The 21,192-nt window shown below is 47.5% G+C and overlaps 1 long non-coding RNA gene across 1 annotated transcript; it reads right to left on the bottom strand.

The window, feature by feature from the left end:
- Positions 1-621: 621 nt before the first annotated feature.
- LOC120943608 lies at positions 622-17,045 on the bottom strand. Its single transcript, XR_005750315.1, has 2 exons — positions 16,921-17,045; positions 622-915 (listed from the first exon to the last, which is right to left on the bottom strand). It is a non-coding gene; the product is annotated as an uncharacterized LOC120943608 (long non-coding RNA).
- Positions 17,046-21,192: the final 4,147 nt, after the last annotated feature.

Here is a 21,192-nt window from a genome sequence, read left to right as displayed (position 1 = left end):
CCAACGGATTGATCCGCTGGTCTGTGCAGACTCACCTGATCAATCTGTCCAAAGGGATCCCCCGCATGCGTCGTAATGATCCGACGCATGCGTGGAATTCCTTATATGACTGCGTCGCGCACGTCGCCGCGTCATCATCGCGGCGACGGCGCGACACGTCATCGCCAGAGAATTTCGGCGCGGATTTCGATTCGATGGTGAGTACACTCCATCGCATCAAAATCCGCGCAAATCCTCGAGAGGATTTATCCGTGGAAACGGTCCGCTGGACCGTATCCGCGGATAAATCCTCTCGTGTGTATGGGGCCTAAGAGTAATCTTCCCTCAAAGTCTTTTCCAGAAGTGTTGATCTCTTGGTCCACCACTGCACTCGGTAGTTCTTGCCGCCGATCCCTCCCCCATGGTCACTACTGTGAGATAATTTCTCTTCAGTGGAGTGTCATCCGAGAGCATGTGCAAAGAGGGGTGAATATTCACTCTCTTCTTTACACGGCATTATTTTATTAAAATCTCAGTCAAGAGTGGCTTCAAACAGCTGCAGTGTTCTTGTAGCATGACAGGAGGACCAGATCTAAATATTACTAACTTTATTAGGTTAAGAAACAACCAGAGAAAAAAAAGGCAGATTGCAAAATGTATTTTATTCTTTGGATAACTAATGTATGACAGACCTTAGTGTATGCTTATATATGTGGTCTTATATTAAAATAAAAGATAAAATCTTACATAGTATTTTATATTTTTCATGAGTTTCAGGAAAGAAACAATTGGCAAAACTGTAATTAGATTACCACATCTTCTGATGTGAATGTTGAGATGTATCATTTAGCTAAATGAAAATTATTTCCAAAGGATATCTTTAGTTAGATTTTTTTTTAAAACCTTTAGCGTTCACCTTATTGTTGGTTTTTGCCTCTGCAGAGAAAAAAGAAAGAAAAATAATCTTTAACTACTCATCCACCATAACACACGATTTGAGAACATAGGGCTACAGCAATGCAAACACTGGCAGATCAACAAACTAAAGCACATTTCCTCATTATTCCTGTTTTTATGGTGGATAAAATTCAAATTTCACTTTCTACTTTATAAGTGCCATGCCAAATTAAAACCATAGATAAGACAAACGCACGCTATTTTTCTCCATCAGGTGTTTATAGACGTCTGTTTCCGTATGGTGAACCGTTTCTTACTTGGGAATATTGTCATACAGGGTTGCTTTTCAGCCCTTTTGTTTCACTAGTAAATTTATATTAAGAAATATAAATAAAACAATCAGTAAAGTATAATGATTTACTTCTAATAACGATGATAAATAAAAATGCAAAAAAATAAAAAAACACAATAAACACAAGAGCAACTTACATAAGATCCCTATAAGTCTGAAAGTTCACTGCACTAAAAACATTTCCTGCAGTATGAGTCCACCAAAAACATTTAAAACCAGGATTCAAGTTAAAGCATAATACCTAAATTTGACATTGTCGTTGTACAGATCAAATATGAAACCTGTGTAAACCCAGCACTCTAGCCCCACATGCTCAAAAAACACACCTTCTTCCACTTTTCAACAATTGTTTCTGTGTCTTAGTGCACTGAGATAAAAACGCAGACATGTTGCATTATACAGGACAGGATCACATGTCACTGTACAGCAGCACAATGCACCACGCAGTGGCAAGAATGTTATTGAAGAATTGTCACTTTTGTGCACTTCAAATAATGTTGATAAAAAAAAAAAAATAGGAGAACTGTGTGATGCACTGAAGTGTGCCAAAATGCACATCACACAACCTTCTACCATCTGCTCACTGCAACTAGAACAAACAACTGCTGAACACTAAACCGATGTGGTTTACTGTGTGGCAGCCGTCTAGCAGACATCACAAGTATCCCACGAGATGCAGGAGTCTCCCACATTTTGGCTGTGGCTCCTTGACACCCGCAAGTCCCTCGCAATATCCCGGCTGCAGGGCCAATCCTGGGCTAGGGTGTCCGCATTTTTTATGTAATTTCTTTTTATTTGAGAATAATAAGATAATACAAATCATGATGTATCAAGGAGGTATTTATGGAAAACAATAGTATGATATACAATATCATAAACATAACATGACTTGTGAGCATATAAAGGAACAATGAAGTAATATAATGGTTAAAAAATGAAATAATACTTTTTCATAAAAAGGATAAGGAGATTAGCGAAATTGAGCATCCCTATCAAGGACTGCAGCTGTCTTTTAGTACACTTTTGTGTCCGTGTAAACTCGTGAATGACCGACCTAACACAAGCTAATTTGTAGGAAGGCAGGCTAGGCTGCATGGCATGTGTATCCAGGACGATGCTTAAGAAACCTATGAAATATGTCGGGCCTTCCACTATGTGTTCAATGACTCTTAACTTGTCTAGATGTACTAGGGGGGTATGTCCGGCTGTTCGATGAGCAGAAAATAGTCCGGATAATGGATAACTGTCAAACTGGGTCTGGTGCAACAGGTTCAAGTTAGGGACTGGGCGAAAACATCAGCTTGGTGGGCAAAGTGACGACAAAAGAGTTCCGTGACTGTGAGGCTCCAGTCAGAGCTGATCTGGAACTGGGCAAGTCTCACTGCTGCTTTGGCTGAAAACGACTCATGGTAGTTGTAGAAGGCAAAACCTCCATATTTGTAAGCAAGATCTGTCACTGCATGAAGGTATAAGTCCAGCTCCTCCCTCCTGCTGAGGCTGGCTGAACAAAGTACATCTCTGAACATCCCGAAGGCCAGGACAAAATCGGTGGCTGACAGCTTACGACTGAGGCTGGGGTCTCTCGACTTGACAACCACTGAGACATCCCCCCAGGCGTACGATTCGTTGTCAGCTAAGTCATGGGCTGAGATGAGCAGGGATGCCAATTGACGTCTTTGCCCTCCAATATATCCTCCCCAACGCTGGTCGGAACAAGATGAGTGGGGAGTACGATAGGTGTAGGGCCTGGTGTACCTTCAGAAGGAGAAGCTGTCATCAGGACCATGACCAGATCAGGGAGGACCATGGGTGGGTGAACTTTCAAAAGTGTGACTCTGGTCTGGACGTCCAAACTGATGCAGCTAAGGAGGAGACCAAAGCATGCAGCTGGGAAATGGCTCCGTGGATGGACCTCAGGGATGCCTGTTGGGCCCAGCGGCAGCTGGAGGTGGGAAGAGGAGCCTGAAAAGCTCTGCCTTCCTTGCCGTAGCGGGAAAGGGAATATCCCTGCGACTCAGCTATGAGTTTGGGGATGGTCCGCTGCGCTCTGTGCCCATTTGGGGGGTAACAGAGGGGCGGATGTGAAGTCCTCGCTGCCGGCTTGCAACATGGCTCCGGCCAGAAGACAAAGGGGGCGGGGTGCTCATATTTCATATGCTTATAGCATATAGCATATTTCATATGCTCAAAGGGGGCGGGGTGCTCACATCACAACATTGTGCTGCTACCACCATGTTTCACGGTGGGAATGGTGTGTTCAGGGTGATGTGCAGTGTTAATTTTACGCAACACATAGCGTTTTGCTTTTAGGTCAAAAATGTAAATTTTGTTCTCATCTGACCAGAGCACCTTCACATGTTTGCTGTGTCCCCCACATGGCTTCTCGCAAACTGCAAACAGGACTTCTTATGGCTTTCTTTCAACAATGGCTTTCTTTTTGCCACTCTTCCATAAAGGCCAGGTTTGTGGAATGCATGACTAATAGTTGTCCTGTGGACAGATTCTCCTACCTGAGCTATGGATCTCTGCAGTTCCTCCAGAGTTACCATGGACCTCTGGGCTGAATTTCTGATAAATGCTCTCCTTGCCAAGGCGGTCGGTTTAGGTGGATGGCCATGTCTTGGCAGGTTTGCAGTTGTGCCATACTTTCCATTTTCAGATGATGAATTAAACAGTGCTCTGTGGAATATTTTTTTATAACCTAACCCTGCTTTAAACTTCTCCACAACTTTATCCCTGACCAGCTGGTGTGTTCCTTGGCCTTTATGTAGCTGTTTTACGCTAAGGTTCTCAAACAAACCTTTTGAGGACTTCACAGAACAGCTTTATTTATACTGAGATTAAATTACACACAGGTGGACTCTTTACTAATTAGGTGACTTTTAAAGGCAATTGGATCCACTAGATTTTAGTTCGGGGTATCAGAGTAAAGGGGGCTGAATACAAATGCACGCCACACTTTTCACATATTTATTTGTAAAGAATTTAGAAAAACTATTTATAATTTTCCTTCCACTTCACAATTATGTACCACTTTGTGTTGGTCTTTCACATAAAAAATCCCAATAAAATACACTTACATATCTGGTTGTAACATGACAAAATGTGGAAAATTTCAAGGCGTATGAATACTTTTTCAAGGCACTGTATCTTTTTTTTTAATCTGCTTTGGTTTGGTAACGTTATCCTGCAGCTCCATTTCCCCTGCATCAGTGAGACGAGGAAGCACCGACAACAGTTAAGCCACGGGAGCCTATAAAAGATGCCACGGCTCCCGCAATTTACATCTGTTGTTGAGCACTCTTTTATACATGGGAGCCAGGGTTGCAGAATTACCTGACCTTACTGGAGCAGATTAAAAAAAGGTAAGTGCACAAATATTTTTTATACAGGGTAGGCAGGATATCTAGAAGGAGGGGGAGGGAACATTTTTAAGAATTATAGCTAGCCTTTTCTCTTCCGTTCATAGACGGACACAGCATCCTTGACAGTAGGGGTTATGCACCTTCCTTCCAGGAGAGACTTAGGCAGAAATTTACAGAAATTTAACTTAAAGCGTTAAAACCTTTCCTAAGTGCTGCACCTCCCAGGGGGGCGTGGCTCCCCAGGTATAACCCACACCCTGCTCTAGCAGCCCCAGTTTTTTTCTGCCTAACAACAGGAGAGGCAGGCACTCTCTGGAGTCCTGTACTCTGGAGTTTTTTTCTTGCGATTTTTCTCGCTTTTATTTTTTTGTTCCTGCATTTTTTAATCCTGTGATTCTTCTATCAACAGCCGACTGGGTGACAGGCTGGGTCCTCGACTCTTGTAGTCCCCCCATGTTCGGCCATCGAGCGTGTGCCAGCCCTCAGCTCAGCTTTGGGACGTCCACGACAGGCCCCGTTGCTCCAGGGGCGGCCGGGGGAACTTCGGTTCTAGGGCACACATATGACCGGTCTTTTATGGCTTTGTCACAGTGTGTCTGGCCGACAGCCATGCTGTTTAGCGGACGTTGGATCTGTCTGGGATACCTCCAGCCGGTGGTCGCAGGACGGGTAAGTAGTGGCCTCTTGCTCAGATAGTTGGTCTGGCTGGAATTGTTCCCATGGGAGGTCGACTGATGGCTTGCCTTTCGTTCCTCTCTCACTTATTTTTCCTCTCCCTCCTTTCCCATTGGGGCGGCTGTGTAGGGGGGGTTTTCTGGGGTCTCATGTATACCCGGACCCGTGTGTGTAGCGGGGGCTGTGTGTTGTCACTACAGGGGGCTGTGGTGTTCACTACAGGGCTTTTCTGTGTGCTGGGATGTGTTTTTTGTGCTGGCTGTTTGCTGTGTCACTGTCTTTTTTAAATGCTGCGTCACGGTGGCCATTTTGCCGGAGCCGCGCTCTATATAGCTCTGCGGCCATTTTTGTGTGGTCCTAGGCTGTTTTTTGATTGTTCGGCGGCCATCTTGCTTTTTCCTTCGGCCTCTTGTGACGGCTCTGGCGCTGCAAAAAAAAACGCGAATGTGTCTGAGGAGAGACAGACGCAGCACTGCACGGCTAATCAGCACACCTTGTCCTTCACAGACCGCGCTGCACCGGGAGGGTTGGTGAGTCCCAGGGGCCCCCATACTCTGTACTAGCAGCCAGGAGGTGATCAGTGTTTTTTTTTTTCCTGCTTTGCAGTGAGGGTGACACAGCACTGGCATTATGGAGCCTGAACCAGGTACTTCTTTCCCAGCAATGCCCCAGTTAACCCTTGACGCCCCTCCCCCTGCCACATCTGTTGAGGCAATGTCGGCTGTCCTGGAGTCCTTTCTTACCAGGTTTGAAGCAGCTAGTGCCCGGATGGGGGGTAAAAAGCGCCCCCTCCCTGAGCCTGCTTCTGGGGATATCTCTGACGCAGAATCTGACAATGTTATTGCTGCTTCTGGTTCTGTAATGTCAGTGGATGCGGGCTTAACCCACATGGACAGTGAGGATGACTCTGCTGAAGAGTCAGCTGCTGACAAGGAATTTGTTGGAGCTCTTATTTCTGCGGTGCGTGAGACTCTAAATATTGAGGATGTGGCGGAGACACCAGCCGTGTCAGTCCCTTTTGGGTTCCGCAAACCGCCACGCACCGCTAAAGTGTTTCCTTGTGTTACTTATCTGGACAATATGGGATACACCGCAAAAAGTTTTTACCGTTCCAAAAAACTTTGCAACCCGTTACCCCCTTGAGGAAGGCTTTTTGAAAAAGTGGGTCTCTCCCTTGTCGGTGGACCCTCCCGTGTCCAGACTGAGCAAGGCTACCACGTTGCCTTTGGAAGGGGCTCCTGCATTTAAGGACCCTGCTGATAGGAGAGTGGAGGCTGTGGCCCGCTCCCTATTCACGGTGGTGGGTTCAGCAGTGAGGCCGGGACCCTGGTGGCGCAGACCCTGACTGAAAAGGAGAAGATCCTACTGCAGGAGCTGGAAGAATGAAACGCTTCCGAGTCCTCTAGGGATCTGGCTGAACAATTGGTTCAGGGTCTAAAATTTCTCTGCGAGGCGGCCATGGATACGATACCTTTGCTTTCCAGGGCATCCGTCTATGCGGTGGTTTTGCGCCTTTTGTGTGGCTGAAATGCTGGTCGGCTGACCAGTCCTCTAAGAAGGCTTTGGTGGATTTGCCCTTTAAGGGTGACTGGCTTTTTGGGGCTTCCCCGGATGATATCATTAAGGATGCCACGGGTGGTAAAAGCACGCTGCTCTGGGAAGGGTAAGGAGCCTCGCCGCAAGCGAGGCCCTACTTTTACTACCCCTAAGCGTTTTTTTCGTGCGCCCAGCACGGCAGGAAAGGGTCCGCAAGGTGCAAAAGCCCCCGCTGCGGGGCGAAAGCGCACCTGCTTCAACAAACCCAACAAGCCTGCAGACAAGCCTGCCTCCGCATGAAGGTCTGCCCCCGCCCGGGTTTTGGGTGGGGGGACGGATTGGGGGAAGTCCCTTCTGTCCGACCGTTGGGTTTGCGAAGTGGTTTCCTCGGGGTACAAGATAGTTTCTCTCTTGTCCCCCCAAACAGATTTTTTCCTTCCAACCTCCAGCTTCCTCTGGTTCGCCGGCAGGCCCTGTCAGGAGCTGTCCAAGATCTTCTGGACAGGGGGGTGATTGTGCCGGTTCCCTTGCAGGAACGGTTTCAGGGGTTTTACTCCAATCTTTTCGTAGTCCCCAAGAAGGACCTCATCCTGGACCTCAAGGCCCTCAATTGCTTTGTCAAGGTGAAAAAATTCAGGATGGAGTCGATTCGATCGGTGATAGCGGCACTCCATCAGGGGGACTTTCTGGCGTCCTTGGATATCATGGGCGCATACCTACATGTTCCCATTTGCACAAGACACCAAAGGTTTCTGCGCTTTGCGATTGGAGAGGATCACTTTCAATTTGTGGCCCTCCCGTTCGGTCTGGCTTCGGCACCTCAGGTTTTCACCAAGGTGCTCGCCCCGATACTGGCCCTGCTGAGGCAGCGAGGGATCGCTATCGTGGGATATCTGGACGACCTTCTCCTGAGAGCTTCCTCAGGCTCAGAATTAGAGGAGGACGTGTCTATCACGTGTCAGACTCTCCAAGAGTTTGGCTGGCTTCTGAATCTCCAGAAGTCAGTGTTGGTTCCGTCCCAGAGACTGGAATACCTGGGACTAGTCCTGGATTCTGTGGAGGCGAGAGTGTTCCTCCCATCGGAGAAACTGAAGACCCTGCAATCTGCAGTGAGACAGTTGTCGACCCAGAAGTGGTCATCTCTTCGCTTCTGCAAGAGGGTTCTGGGTCTGATGGTGGCCTCCTTCGAGGCGGTTCCGTATGCCCAATTCCACACCAGGGAACTACAGAAAGAGATTCTGTCACGTTGGGACAAGCTCCCGTCTTCTCTGGATTACCAGATTCGGTTGAGCCATCTGGCCAAGTCTTCCCTGGTATGGTGGCTGATGTCTCCGGTGCTTCGGACAGTGGTCACGACGCATGCCAGCCTCTCCGGCTGGGGGGGGGGGGGCATTTGGGCCACTCAATCTGCCCAGGGGCAATGGACTCAGGAGGAGTCCCGTCTGCCGATCAATATTCTGGAGCTCCGTGCAATCAAGCTGTGCCTTGCCAGGTGGTCCCTGGAGCTGTAAGACCGACCGGTCAGGATCCAGTCCAACAACGCCACGGCCGTGGCGTACGTCAATCATCAGGGCGACACAAGGAGCTTGGCTGCAGCGACGGAGGTCGCACACATCCTTCGGTGGGCCGAAAGGTCCGTTCCGGCTCTGTCGGCCGTGTACATTCCGGGAGTCCAGAATTGGCAAGCCGATTTCCTATGTCGCACAACTCTGGATCAAGGGGAGTGGTCTCTCCACCCGGAGGTGTTTCAGGGTCTGTGTCAAAAATGGGGCACTCCAGACGTGGACCTTCTAGCGTCCCGTCTCAATCGGAAGGTGCCACGGTTCGTGGCCAGGTCAAGAGACCAGTGGGCGGACGCGTCGGACGCGTTGGTGGCTCCTTGGGGTCACTATCGCCTGATTTACGCTTTCCCTCCTCTGAAGCTCCTCCCTCGCCTGCTGTGCAGGGTGGAACCTGAAGGGATTCCAACAATCCTGATCGCCCCAGACTGGCCGCGCCGCTCTTAGTACGCGGACCTGGTACGTCTGGTGGCAGACACCCCCTGGTGTCTACCCCTGAGAGAAGATCTCCTGTCACAGGGTCCGATCTTCCATCCTGCTTTACAGTCGCTGGCTTTAACGGCGTGGCTGTTGAGAGCCAGGTACTGAAGGACCGGGGCCTGTCGGGCCCGGTGATCTCTACCATGCTGCGCGCACGGAAGTCTACTTCACGAAAGATTTACCATCGTACGTGGAAGGCCTACATCTCTATGTGTGAAGAGATGAAGTGGCACCCTCGTACATACGTGGTGTCCCGGATTCTGCTGTTCTTACAGCGGGGAGTGGATCAGGCTCTTGCCTTGAGCACGGTCAAGAGTCAGATTTCTGCTCTGGCTGTTTAGTTTCAGCGACCCCTGGCGGCGCACTCTTTGATTTGCACGTTTGTGCAGGGGGTCCGCCATGTGGCCCCTCCGGTGCGCCCTCCACTGCCCACATGGGACTTGAATTTGGTCCTCTCTGTGCTTCAGCAAGCTCCTTTTGAGGACATCCGGAAGATCCCCTTGTTGACTCTGTCACAAAAGGTGGTTTTTCTGGTAGCTATTACCCCTATCAGACGCGTGTCTGAACTGGCGGCCTTGTCCTGCAAGGTCCCCTACTTGGTTATCCATCAGGATAAGGCGGTGCTGCGTCCGCAGCCGTCTTTTCTTCCAAAGGTCGTTTCGGCCTTTCACATTGAGGACATCGTTCTTCCATCCTTATGTCCTCAGCCGAAAAACCAGAAGGAGGCCTCTTTGCATTCTCTAGATGTAGTTCGGGCCCTTCGAGTTTACTTATCGGCGACGACTCCGTTCCGGAAGTCGGACTCACTGTTCATGTCGGTGTCTGGTCCCAGAAAGGGTCTGGCAGTCTCGTCGGCCACCATTTCCAGGTGGATCCGACAGGTTGTGCTTCAGGCCTATGCCCTGAAGGGGCGGGCGCCTCCTTTTCGGGTCACGGCGCATTCGACCAGGGCGATCGGTGCCTCTTGGGCTTTCCGACATCAAGCCCTGTGTTACAGGTGTGTAAGGCAGCGACCCGGTCGTCGGTCCACACCTTTTCAAAGTTTTACAAGGTGGATGTGAGTGCATCTTCTGATGCCTCCTTTGGCCGAAGGGTGTTACAGGCGGCAGTTTAAGGTTGGAGTTCCTCCGTTGAGTAACTCCGGTTTTGTTTGGGGTGAAGCTTGGTTTGCTGTGTTGTTTTTTCCCACCCCTCGAAATATTTTTGACACTGCTTGGGGACATCCCTACTGTCAAGGATGCTGTGTCCGTCTATGAACGGAAGAGAAAATAGGATTTTTGTACTCACCGTAAAATCCATTTCTCTGAGTTCATAGACGGACACAGCACCCACCCCTCCTTTTGTTTGTACTGCTTGTTACGAACTGGGGCTGCTAGAGCAGGGTGTGGGTTATACCTGGGTAGCCACGCCCCCTGGGAGGTGCTGCACTTAGGAAAGGTTTTAACGCTTTAAGTGCTGTACATTTCTGCCTAAGTCTCTCCTGGAAGGAAGGTGCATAACCCCTACTGTCAAGGATGCTGTGTCCGTCTATGAACTCAGAGAAATGGATTTTATGGTGAGTACAAAAATCCTATTTTTTTCAGCATATACGAGGGCACAAATGCCTAGTGCATTATTGAAGGTTGGTCAGCTTGCCAGCACAGTGATACAGTGTGTTAGGCCACGTGATTCCCACACTGGATTGTGATTTGGAGTTATACAACATTTTTATATATATTACCTCTGTGAATATTTACTGTATTTGGCTGTATGATTTTACAAAATAACATTTTCAGTAATGCACGAGGCGTTTGCGCCCTCCTGTGTGTTCTTTTACAGTTGTGTACTAGATTCCCGAATCTGAGAAGGGCTGCACCAACAAATCACATCTGAAGGACATTTTTAAAGGGCTACTGAAGGTCAGCTGCTTTTTGAGACTTGAGGCCGGGTTCACACTGGTCCGACAAACGCTCTGACATTAGGAGATCATGTCGCATGACATGTGAAAATCAATGTTTTCCTATGAGAGCTGTCTTAACTGGTCTGACACAAGTCGGTCCGACTTTGATAATGCTCCTTGTACTACTTTGGTCCGATATTGATTCTACTTCAGCTCATTGAATATCATTGAAGTCGGACCAAAGTAGGAGCCTTGTCCTTACCATCCGACTTTTGACATCCGTGATTACAGCAGCAGTAAAAAGAATTTATCTCACTCTGGGATTGTTTTTATTGATCAAAGAACAAGTCAGATTTTTACAAAGTCGAATCAAAGTAGTATCCTGTTCATGAAAGTTGGATTGATGTAGGACCAATGTAGGATCAGTGTAGGACCAATGTAGGACAGTTGTCGCAGAGCAAAGTAGGATGAAAGTCGTACTGCATCATGTAGTATTGTGTGAACCCAGCCTCATGGCAGAACTCTAATCTCTGAAAGTGATTATGTGTTTTGTAGGCTTTTCTTCAATTTAATGGGTGCATAAATTAAATGTTCAATTTGCCTGACCACTGCAACTCCGGCATGATACTAAAGCATCCTACACATCTGAACAGACATCAAACCCATGTGAGACACAAGCCTAGATGCTTGCAAGAGACCATCACAGCAGGGCACTAGATAATTGTTCCAAAAACTCCAAAACATAAATATTTTCAAGATGAAATTAATATTTAAGTTTAATTAATTTAATTGATCCACACTGAAATGGATTTACAGATCTGAGTTACTGCCAACAAAGTTGTGCAGTGATAACTCAAACTGAAACCTAAGTGGGAATCCAACTGATAGTCAAGAGTTAAGGGTTTTAACATTAGCATCTGACTGTTAACTGGTTAGTCTTAATGCTTAAAAATACCTTATTTATCTTATTTATCCAACCTTTCTTTCCCTGATGTCAACAGGGTGCTTCAATTTAGCCTTTGGCTGTTACCTGGTTAGAGTTTTCGTTTGGACATGACTTTTCTGTCCAACTCTCTTTACAAATATCTTTTCTTGTTGGTCAAATTAAAGTCCCCGTTCACACCAGAGCAACTTGTCATGCAATTTGTCAATTGACATGACAAGTCGCTCCCTATTTTTGGCAATGACACTGTTCAAATCGGTGCGATGCTGACTTTGCGGTGCTGCTTTGATTTGAAAAAGTGGTTCCTGCACTACTTTTGGTGATTTCGGGTGCGACTTGCAAAGACATCTGTGCATGAAGCCGCACAGATGTCTTCAAAGTCACATTGGCATGCGGCTTTGAAATTATGTCATTTCAGATGAAGTTGAACGATATCAAAACCGCATTTAATGTGAACAAGGGCAAAAAGTAGGGTATACACATATCAAATTGTGGGGCGAAAGCGCACCTGGTTCAACAAACCCAACAAGCCTGCGGACAAGCCTGCCTCCGCATGAAGGTCTGCCCCCGCCCGAGTTTTGGGTGGGGGGACGGATCGGGGGAAGTCCCTTCTGTCCGAATGTTGGGTTTGCGAAGTGGTTTCCTCGGGGTACAAGATAGTTTCTCTCTTGTCCCCCCAAACAGATTTTTTCCTTCCAACCTCCAGCTTCCTCTGGTTCGCCGGCAGGCCCTGTCAGGAGCTGTCCAAGATCTTCTGGACAGGGGGGTGATTGTGCCGGTTCCCTTGCAGGAACGGTTTCAGGGGTTTTACTCCAATCTTTTCGTAGTCCCCAAGAAGGACCTCATCCTGGACCTCAAAGCCCTCAATTGCTTTGTCAAGGTGAAAAAATTCAGGATGGAGTCGATTTGATCGGTGATAGCGGCACTCCATCAGGGGGACTTTCTGGCGTCCTTGGATATCATGGGCGCATACCTACATGTTCCCATTTGCACAAGACACCAAAGGTTTCTGCGCTTTGCAATCGGAGAGGATCACTTTCAATTTGTGGCCCTCCCGTTCGGTCTGGCTTCGGCACCTCGGGTTTTCACCAAGGTGCTCGCCCCGATACTGGCCCTGCTGAGGCAGCGAGGGATCGCTATCGTGGGATATCTGGACGACCTTCTCCTGAGAGCTTCCTCAGGCTCAGAGTTAGAGGAGGACGTGTCTATCACGTGTCAGACTCTCCAAGAGTTTGGCTGGCTTCAGATGAAGTTGAACGATATCAAAACCGCATTTAATGTGAACAAGGGCAAAAAGTAGGTATACACATATCAAATTTTGTCAGTTTTAGCAGGGATCGATTTTCGATGTGTGTTTATCTGTTTCTGCTCAACAGAAGCTGGTGATGCTGGAAAAAAAGCTTTTAATCAGCACATACAGTCAATAGCTGCAGCGTTGATCAGTGTATTGTGATGGGGAGGGGAAGTCTCTCAGGTGCAATTTCCCAAAGTGGTGATTACCTTTCCTGGTTTGGAACACCAGGTTGATCCTCTGTGTCTTTTTTTATTGTTGTGGCAATGTTAGAGTTTGCTTTCGCTTTTTTTTTTTTAACCTAGTTTATGATTAGGCATTGAATCTTTTAGATACACCTTATAGTAAGTTTTCTATATCTTTTGAGTTTTGCCCACCCCTCAGTTAGACTGCTTTTGATGATGATAAACAAAATAAGAGACATCATAGGTGTGTTCAGCCTATTGCATTAGGGTGTGCACCCCAAAGCTCAAACACACATATGTGTGTGTACATATATATGACCCCGGGACATTGATCTCACTTACAGCGCAGTGAAAGAAAAGTGTGTATGCAGATGGCAGAGCAAATAGAGGGAGATCTTTCCCATCTCCACATCTGCACACAGAGGGGTTGATTTGCTTAAAGTGGTTATAAACTCAGTACAACCACTTTTACCTACAGGTAAGCCTATATTAAGGCTTACCTTTAGGTGCTGGAAATATCTCCTAAACCTGCACGGTTTAGGAGATATTTACAATATACGAGTGTGCCGATCTAATCAGCGCATGTGCACTTTAGAAATCGTGCCCTTTCTAAAGGAATCATGCCATGACTGGCGGCTCCCACGTGCATGCGCGGGAGTGATGTCACATGACTCCGGCCAGTCACAGACCGGCCCCCGGAAGGAAGAGGGGGTGAAGACGGCTGCTTTGTGCCAGAGGGGACAGCAGTGACATTGCAAGCTTCGGTTTTTAGGTAAGTGACGCATAATGGGCTACTATGCGATGCATGGTAGCTTATTATGCTTTACCTTTGCAGGGAAATAAAGAAGTAAAACCCATCAGGGTTTACTTCCTCTTTAAGGAAGTCCACTCTAAATTCTCTCATCCATGTCTTTATTGGCCTTGCTTTGTGCACTGGAACAGGAAGAGACCATCCCCAAACTGTTTCCACAAAGTTGGGAGCATGAAATTATCTTGGTATGCTGACAGTGGCGTACTAAGTGGGGGGCGGGGCGCCCCGGGTGCCACACGCTGGGGGGGTGTCATGCCGGCGCCCCCCCCACTGAAGCGGAGAGTGCAGGCAGGTTTAGGCAGCGGCAGGCACCCCCCCTCCACGACTGAAGCGGAGACAGTGAGCGGGCGGGTTGAACTTGAGAGGCAGTCGGCGCGTTTAGGTAGTGGGCGGGTTTAGACAGCGGCAGGCACCCCCTTCTCCGCGACTGAAGTGGAGACAGTGAGCGGGCGGGTTTAACTTGAGAGGCAGCGGGCGGGTTTAGGTAGTAGGCGGGTTTAGACAGCGGCAGGCACCCCCCCTCCACGACTGAAGAGGAGACAGCGGGGCTGAGTGGGCGGGTTGAACTTAAGAGACAGCAGGCGGTTTTAGGCGGCGGCGCGTAAGGATGAAAACATCAGAAGGGAACCTGAGGTAGGGGCTTGGCTTTACGGGGGGGGGGGAGGGGTGCCGAAGTGTGTGTGACACCTGACCTGTCAGATCCTATTCTCTCCATGGTCGCGGCTCTGAGCAGAGTGAAGCCGCCTTTCCCTTCCTCCTTTATATCGAAACAGGGGGAGGGGAGGACCTGACCAGTCCACTAGTGCTGTGATCATTTGAGGTACATAATGGGACTGTGGGAGAGATCTGCACTGTAAGGGGTGGGTCTGTATTGTTATGGGGTGGGTCTGTATTGTAAAGGGGTCCAGAGTGCTGTGTAATGTAAATGGGTCCAGAGATGCATGGTGCTGTGTAATGTTAAGGGATCTAGAGGTGCAGTTGTGGAGAGGGGTACACAGTAGTGACAAAAAGATATTGAAGGATTTAGAGGTATGCAGGGGGATATAGAGGTATGCAACCCCACACCATAATCCCCTACACCAGGGATAGGCAACCCCCGGCACTAGCGGTGGGGCAGATGTGCAGGGAGGTACAGAGGTGGAATAGATGAGAAGGGGATTCAGCAGTGGGACAGAAGAGCAGGGTGGTACAGTGATGGGGCAGATGAGATGGGGGTTTAGTGGCAGGACAGAAAAGCAGGGGGGTAGAACAGTGGGGCAGATCTGAAAGGAGGTGTATTGGTTGGACAGATGAGCAGGGGGTTACAGTGGTGGAGCAGGGGGAACAGAGGTGAGACAGATGTGCATGAAGTACATTGGTGGGGCAGATAAGAAAGCGGGTTACAGTGCTGGGGTAGATGAGCAGATGGGTTCAGTGTTAGGACAGATGAGAAGGTGATTCAGTAGTGAGACAGAAAAGCATGGGGATATGGCAGTGGAACAGATGTGCAGGGAGGTACAGTGGTGGGGCAGATGAGAAAAGGGGTACATTGATGGGGCAGATGTGCAGGGGGGTTACAGTGGTGGGGCAGATGTGCAGGAGGTACAGTGGTAGGGGGGATGAGAAGGGGGTTCAGCGGTGGGACAGAAAAGCTGGGCGGTACAGTGACGGGGCAGATGAGAAAAGGGGTACATTGATGGGGCAGATGAGCAGGGGGTTACAGTGGTGGGGCAGATGTGCAGGAGGTACAGTGGTAGGAGGGATGAGAAGGGGATTCAGCGGTGGGACAGAAAAGCAGGGCGGTACAGTGACGGGGCAGATGAGAAGGGGGTTACAGTGGTGGGAAGATGAGCAGGGGGGTTCACTGTTGGAGCAGATGAGAAGGGGGTTCAGCGATGGGACAGAAGAGCAAAGGGGTACAGCAGTGGGACAGATGTGAAAGGAAGTGCATTGGTGGGACAGATAAGCAGAGGAGTACAGAAGTGGGGCAGATGTGCAGAGGAGAAAGGAGGTACATCGGTGGAACACATGAGCAGGGGGGTTACAGTGGTGGGGCAGATAAGCAGGGGGGTTACAGTGGTGGGACAGATGTTCAGAGGTGTTACAGTGGTGGGCCAGATGAGCAGGGGGGGTACAGTGGTGGGACAGATGAGCAGGAGAATTGGGGCTGATCTGAGGTGTGAATGTGCAGGAATTGGGGCTAATCTGAGGCGTGAGAGTGCAGGATGTTAATTTCTCACTGCTATTCTTTTAGTTTAATGCATCTACTTTATAAAAAATAATTTTCGTGATTGAGAGTGTGAAGTTGGCATTTTTGTAAAAAAATCGGCACATTCAATTTCATTGAAAACATTTTTCGGCACACTATGCTCAAAAGGTTGCCTACCCTTGCCCTACACCAAATGATTTTGACCAGTGCACAAAGCAAGGTTCATAAAGACATGGATGAGGGAGTTTGGGTTGGGGGAACTTGACTGGCCTGCACAGAATTCCCAATAGAACACCTTTGGCATGAATTAGAGCGGAGGCTGTGAGCCAGGCTTTCTCGTCCAACATCAGTGCCTGACCTCAGAAATGCACTTCTGGAAGAATGGTCAAACATTCCCATAGACACACTCCTAAACCTTGTGGACAGCTTTCCCAGAAGAGTTGAAGCTGTTATAGCTGCAAAGGTTGGGTCAACTCAGTATTTAACCCTGTGGACTAAGACTGGGATGCCATTAAAGTTCATGTGCGTGTAAAGACAGGTGTCCCAATACTTTTGACAATATAGTGTATCCAAGAATTGCTACATTTCAGTACCCCTCTATGGACTGTAAGAAAAAGATTTTATATTTGTTTTTAAAAATCGTATTTTCTTGTCTACTATATAGATAACAGCGTTGTGGTTTGCTATAACATAAATCCACCACTGGGATCATCAATGTGCAGACAAGTTTTGATTTAAATTTACAACTTAATTGTTAATAAAGATTATTTTAGTACTTACTGTTTTCTTCTTTTTATAGAAATGTATGGAACATAGAAAAGGAAAACTAGAAATATCACTCCGGTTAGTGCAGACAACACAATCGCAGCCACATTCACAGAGTCGGCTATGAAATTAAACAAATTATAAATTAAACACAATATCTCTTATAGTTGTAAAAAGCTAAATTCAGATTACTTCCGCTATTCAATCACACAAAATAGTAAAAACAGTACTCTGCTCAAACACACAGGAGTAGTGTAGGGTAGTGGTGGCTGCTCCATTAAGGGTGCAAGGGTTCCGCCCCACTACTCCATGTACCTGGCCCTTAATCTGCATGCAAGGTGCCGGACACATGGATTTCAATTTTTTTTTTAAGCACATGATTAGAGCCAGAGGCTCTAATTGACTTTAAAAAAGGGTGGGCTCAGGGGGCGCTGAGCCCGGGTGGTTTGTTTGCCGCCCCCCCCCCCCAAAAAAAATGGAGCACTAGTCGCCAACGGTGTAGGGTAAGGTTGGGGCAGGCATGAGCCTCTCAGGCTCTAATAACACTTGCGACTAATAATGTGATTTTGGACACATTGGGGCTGATTTACCAAGCCTTTGCGCCATGATTAATGGAGCAAAGGCAGGAGTAAAAGCCTTTTTGTCATTTACTAAAGAAATACGCCGGCAGAGCAGTGTATTTCTTTATTTACAAAAATGCCTAGTGCGCCCAGGAGAGGGCGCATGGTGCGCCTCTATAGACCTGGTGCACGGCATTTAGAAATTTAAATAGAAGGGTGGGGTGTGGGGAAGTGTAGTGACATGTATTTGTTTGCGTTTTACAGGCCGAATTGAAAGTGAAAGTGATTTCTCTGAAAACATCGCCGCACGTCGCAAGTACGCCTAAAACCTCGGGAGGTTTATTTGCATACTGCGCATGCGTGCGCGGCAATTTAGTCCTTTCACGCACGCCGTCTCACTACACCGGGAAAATCTTGGTAAATCCCAAGCGGCGTAGCTGTATTTGCGCGGCTTGAGATGACGCACTTGAAAGCCCGAACTGTTTTCAGCTTACGCTGACCATGAAGGGAAACTCCGCGCCGGCGTTTGTTCCACCTGCAGTGGCACATCAGACCCTTCAGTTTGGTCTGGATCGTAAGGGGGAAAACCTTCGCTGAAAAAACAGCGTGGGGTTCCCCCAAGATCCATACCAAACCCTTATCCAGGCACACAGTCTGGCCGGACAGGAATGGGGGTGGGGACGAGCGAGCACCCCCCTCCTGAGCCGTACTAGACTGCATGCCCTCAACATGGGGGAGTGTGTGCTCTGGGGCAGGGTGGCACTGCCCCCCACCCCAAAGCACTCTTGTCCACATGTCGATAGGGACAAGGGCCTCTTCCCGACAACCCTTGCCGTTGGTTGTCGGGGTATGCGGGCAGGGGCTTATCGGAATCTGGGAGCCCCCTTCAAAAAGGTGGCCCCCAGATGCCGTCCCCCCACCCTATGTGAATGAGTATTGAGTATGGGGAAAATCGTACCCCTACCCATTCACCTGGGGGAAAAATGTAAAGTAAAAAAAAAAACCACACCACAGATTTTTAAAATAATTTATTAGTCAGCTGTGGGGTCTTCTGCTGGGCCCCCCACCCTCTTTAAGCTCTTTTTGATTCGGGGGCACCCTGGCTTCGTCATTTTCTGCCGGGGGGGGGGGTGGACTTCTCTGCTGCTACATTTTTCCCCTAGGTGAATGGGTAGGGGTACGATTTATCCCATACTCATTCACATAGGGTGGGGGGCCGGGATCTGGGGGCCATCTTATTAAAGAGGGCTCCCAGATTCTGATAAGCCCCCCGCCCGCATACCCCGACAACCAATAGCAAGGGTTGTCTGGAAGAGGCCCTTGTCCCTATCAACATGGGGACAAGAGTGCTTTGGGGTGGGGGGGCAATGCCCCCCTGCCCCAAAGCACACACTCCCCCATGTTGAGGGCATGCAGTCTGGTACGGCTCAGAAAGGGGGGGCGCTCGCTTGTCCCCACCCCCATTCCTGTCCGGCCAGACTGCGTGCTTGGATAAGGGTTTGGTCTGGATCTTGGGGGAACCCCACGCCGTTTTTTTTTTTAATTTTGTGTGGAGTTCCCCTTCATGATTAGCGTCCCCCGCTCATCCCTGGTCCCGACGCGGGTGCCCGGCGGGCGCGATCATTGCCGTGTACCCGTGATCGCTCGTCAGGGGGACAAATGCCTGATCGTCTGTTCATACAATGTATGAACAGCGATCTGTCATTTCCCCAAGTCAGTCTCACCCCCCTTTCAGTTAGAACACAGGGAACATAATTAACCCCTCCCTCGCCCCTAGTGTTAACCCCTTCCCTGTCAGTGGCATTTTTATAGTAAGCAATTCATTTTTATAGCCTTGGTCGCTATAAAAATGCCAATGGTCCCAAAAATGTGTTCAATGTGTCCGCCATAATGTCGCAGTACCAAAAAAAAATCGCTGATCGCCACCATTACTAGTAAAAAAAATATATATATAAAAATGCCATAAAACTAACCCCTATTTTGTAGACGCTATAACTTTTGCGCAAACCAATCAATAAACGCTTATTGCGATTTTTTGGAACTAAAAATATGTACAAGAATACGTATCGCCTAAACTGAGGAAAAAAATGTTTTTTTTTATATCTTTTTGGGGATATGTATTAGAGCAAAAAGTAAAAAATATATATATTTTTTTTAGTTGTCGCTCTATTTTTGTTTATAGCGCAAAAAATAAAAACCACAGAGGTGATCAAATACCACCAAAAGAAAGCTCTATTTGTGGGGAAAAAAAGAACGCCAATTTTGTTTGGGAGCCACGCCGCACAACCGCGCAATTGTCAGTTAAATCAACGCAGTGCCGAATCGCAAAAACTGGCCCGGTCATTGACCAGCAATATGGCCCGGGGCTCAAGTGGTTAAAAAATAACAAAACAGTAAAGTTAGCCAATTTTTTTGTGATAATGTAAAAGATGATGTTACACCGAGTAAATAGATACCTAACTTGTCACGCTTTAATATTGCACACACTCATTGAATGGCGCCAAACTTCAGGACTTTAAAATCTCCATAGGCGACGCTTGTTTTTTTTATACAGGTTACCAGTTTGGAGTTACAGAGGAGGTCTAGTGCTAAAAGTATTGCTCTCGCTCTAACGCACGCGTCCATACCTCACATGTGTGGTTTGAACAGCGTTTCCATATGTGGGCGGGACTTACATGCATTTTCGCTTCTGAGTGCGAGCTACTAGGGACGGGCGTTTTAATTATTATTATTTTTTTTTTACGTAATAATTCAATAAGACCTCACATCTGTCCTTCAGGCTGGAAAGCATGCGATCGGGGAAAAAAAACAGAGATCTCATGCTTTCAGCCGCGATTGCAGCTTTGTTTATGTTTCTGCCTCTGCATTTCTGGTGAAGTGAGCATGCCCAGGGACTTAGAATTTTTGATGTTGCTTTTTTGTTCTGAGCATGCTCATAGAGCGTGTTTTTTGGGTTAGTAATTTAAGCACATCCTTAACAGGTGTAACAAGTGTACCCAATGTAGAGACTGAACTTTGTCCATGTGTTTTCAATCGCATCATTAACACACAAGCCTATGTTATATAAAGTCTCTAGAGCATATGCTAGCTGCCCTGAGAAGAGGGCAGGTTGTGGGGGGAGAATGTCTTTGCTAAACAGATATGTTTTTGATCAAGGTTTTTGTTTTGGCAATGTATGTTTTTTTTTAACGGTGTTCACTTTGATGTATTTGTGCTGCATTATTTTGCTAAATATTTCTCAAGATGTTGTGACTAATGTTTCAATCCTGTGTTTGTGGGTCTATTGTGTTATGTCCAAAGCATAAACCATATGCTGTTTACTGTCTCAAATGAACCTATGTTTATTTTTATTTTTTATATTTATTTATTTTTTATTTTTGTTTTGCTTTCCTTGTTTTGTTGACCAATAAAATTACTTTCAAATTTTGAAGTTTGTTTTTTGTTACTTTTTCATGCTACAGATTTTGACAGCTGCAGCTGCAGCTGAAATAGGTTTTGCCTAATCAATCAGTTGTGATTTGTATCAAAGCTCTTTTCCTGGTGTGTATGCATGAAATGTTTGCTGCCATGTTTAATCACCAGGAAAGGAAAAATACAGAGCGGTATGTATTGTTTCCTTTTTACTACAGTGGGCCTCAGTCCTCAAGTACATGGACATGTTTTGTGGATTTCTCTTATCAAGAATTGCTGCCCAGACTGTCTTTTAAAGCACATGTGCAAGATGAAG

The sequence above is a fragment of the Rana temporaria genome, chromosome 6 (assembly GCF_905171775.1).
Source record: "Rana temporaria chromosome 6, aRanTem1.1, whole genome shotgun sequence".
In the NCBI taxonomy this organism is placed as follows: domain Eukaryota; kingdom Metazoa; phylum Chordata; class Amphibia; order Anura; family Ranidae; genus Rana; species Rana temporaria.
This window is presented reverse-complemented; position numbering and strand designations above follow the sequence as displayed.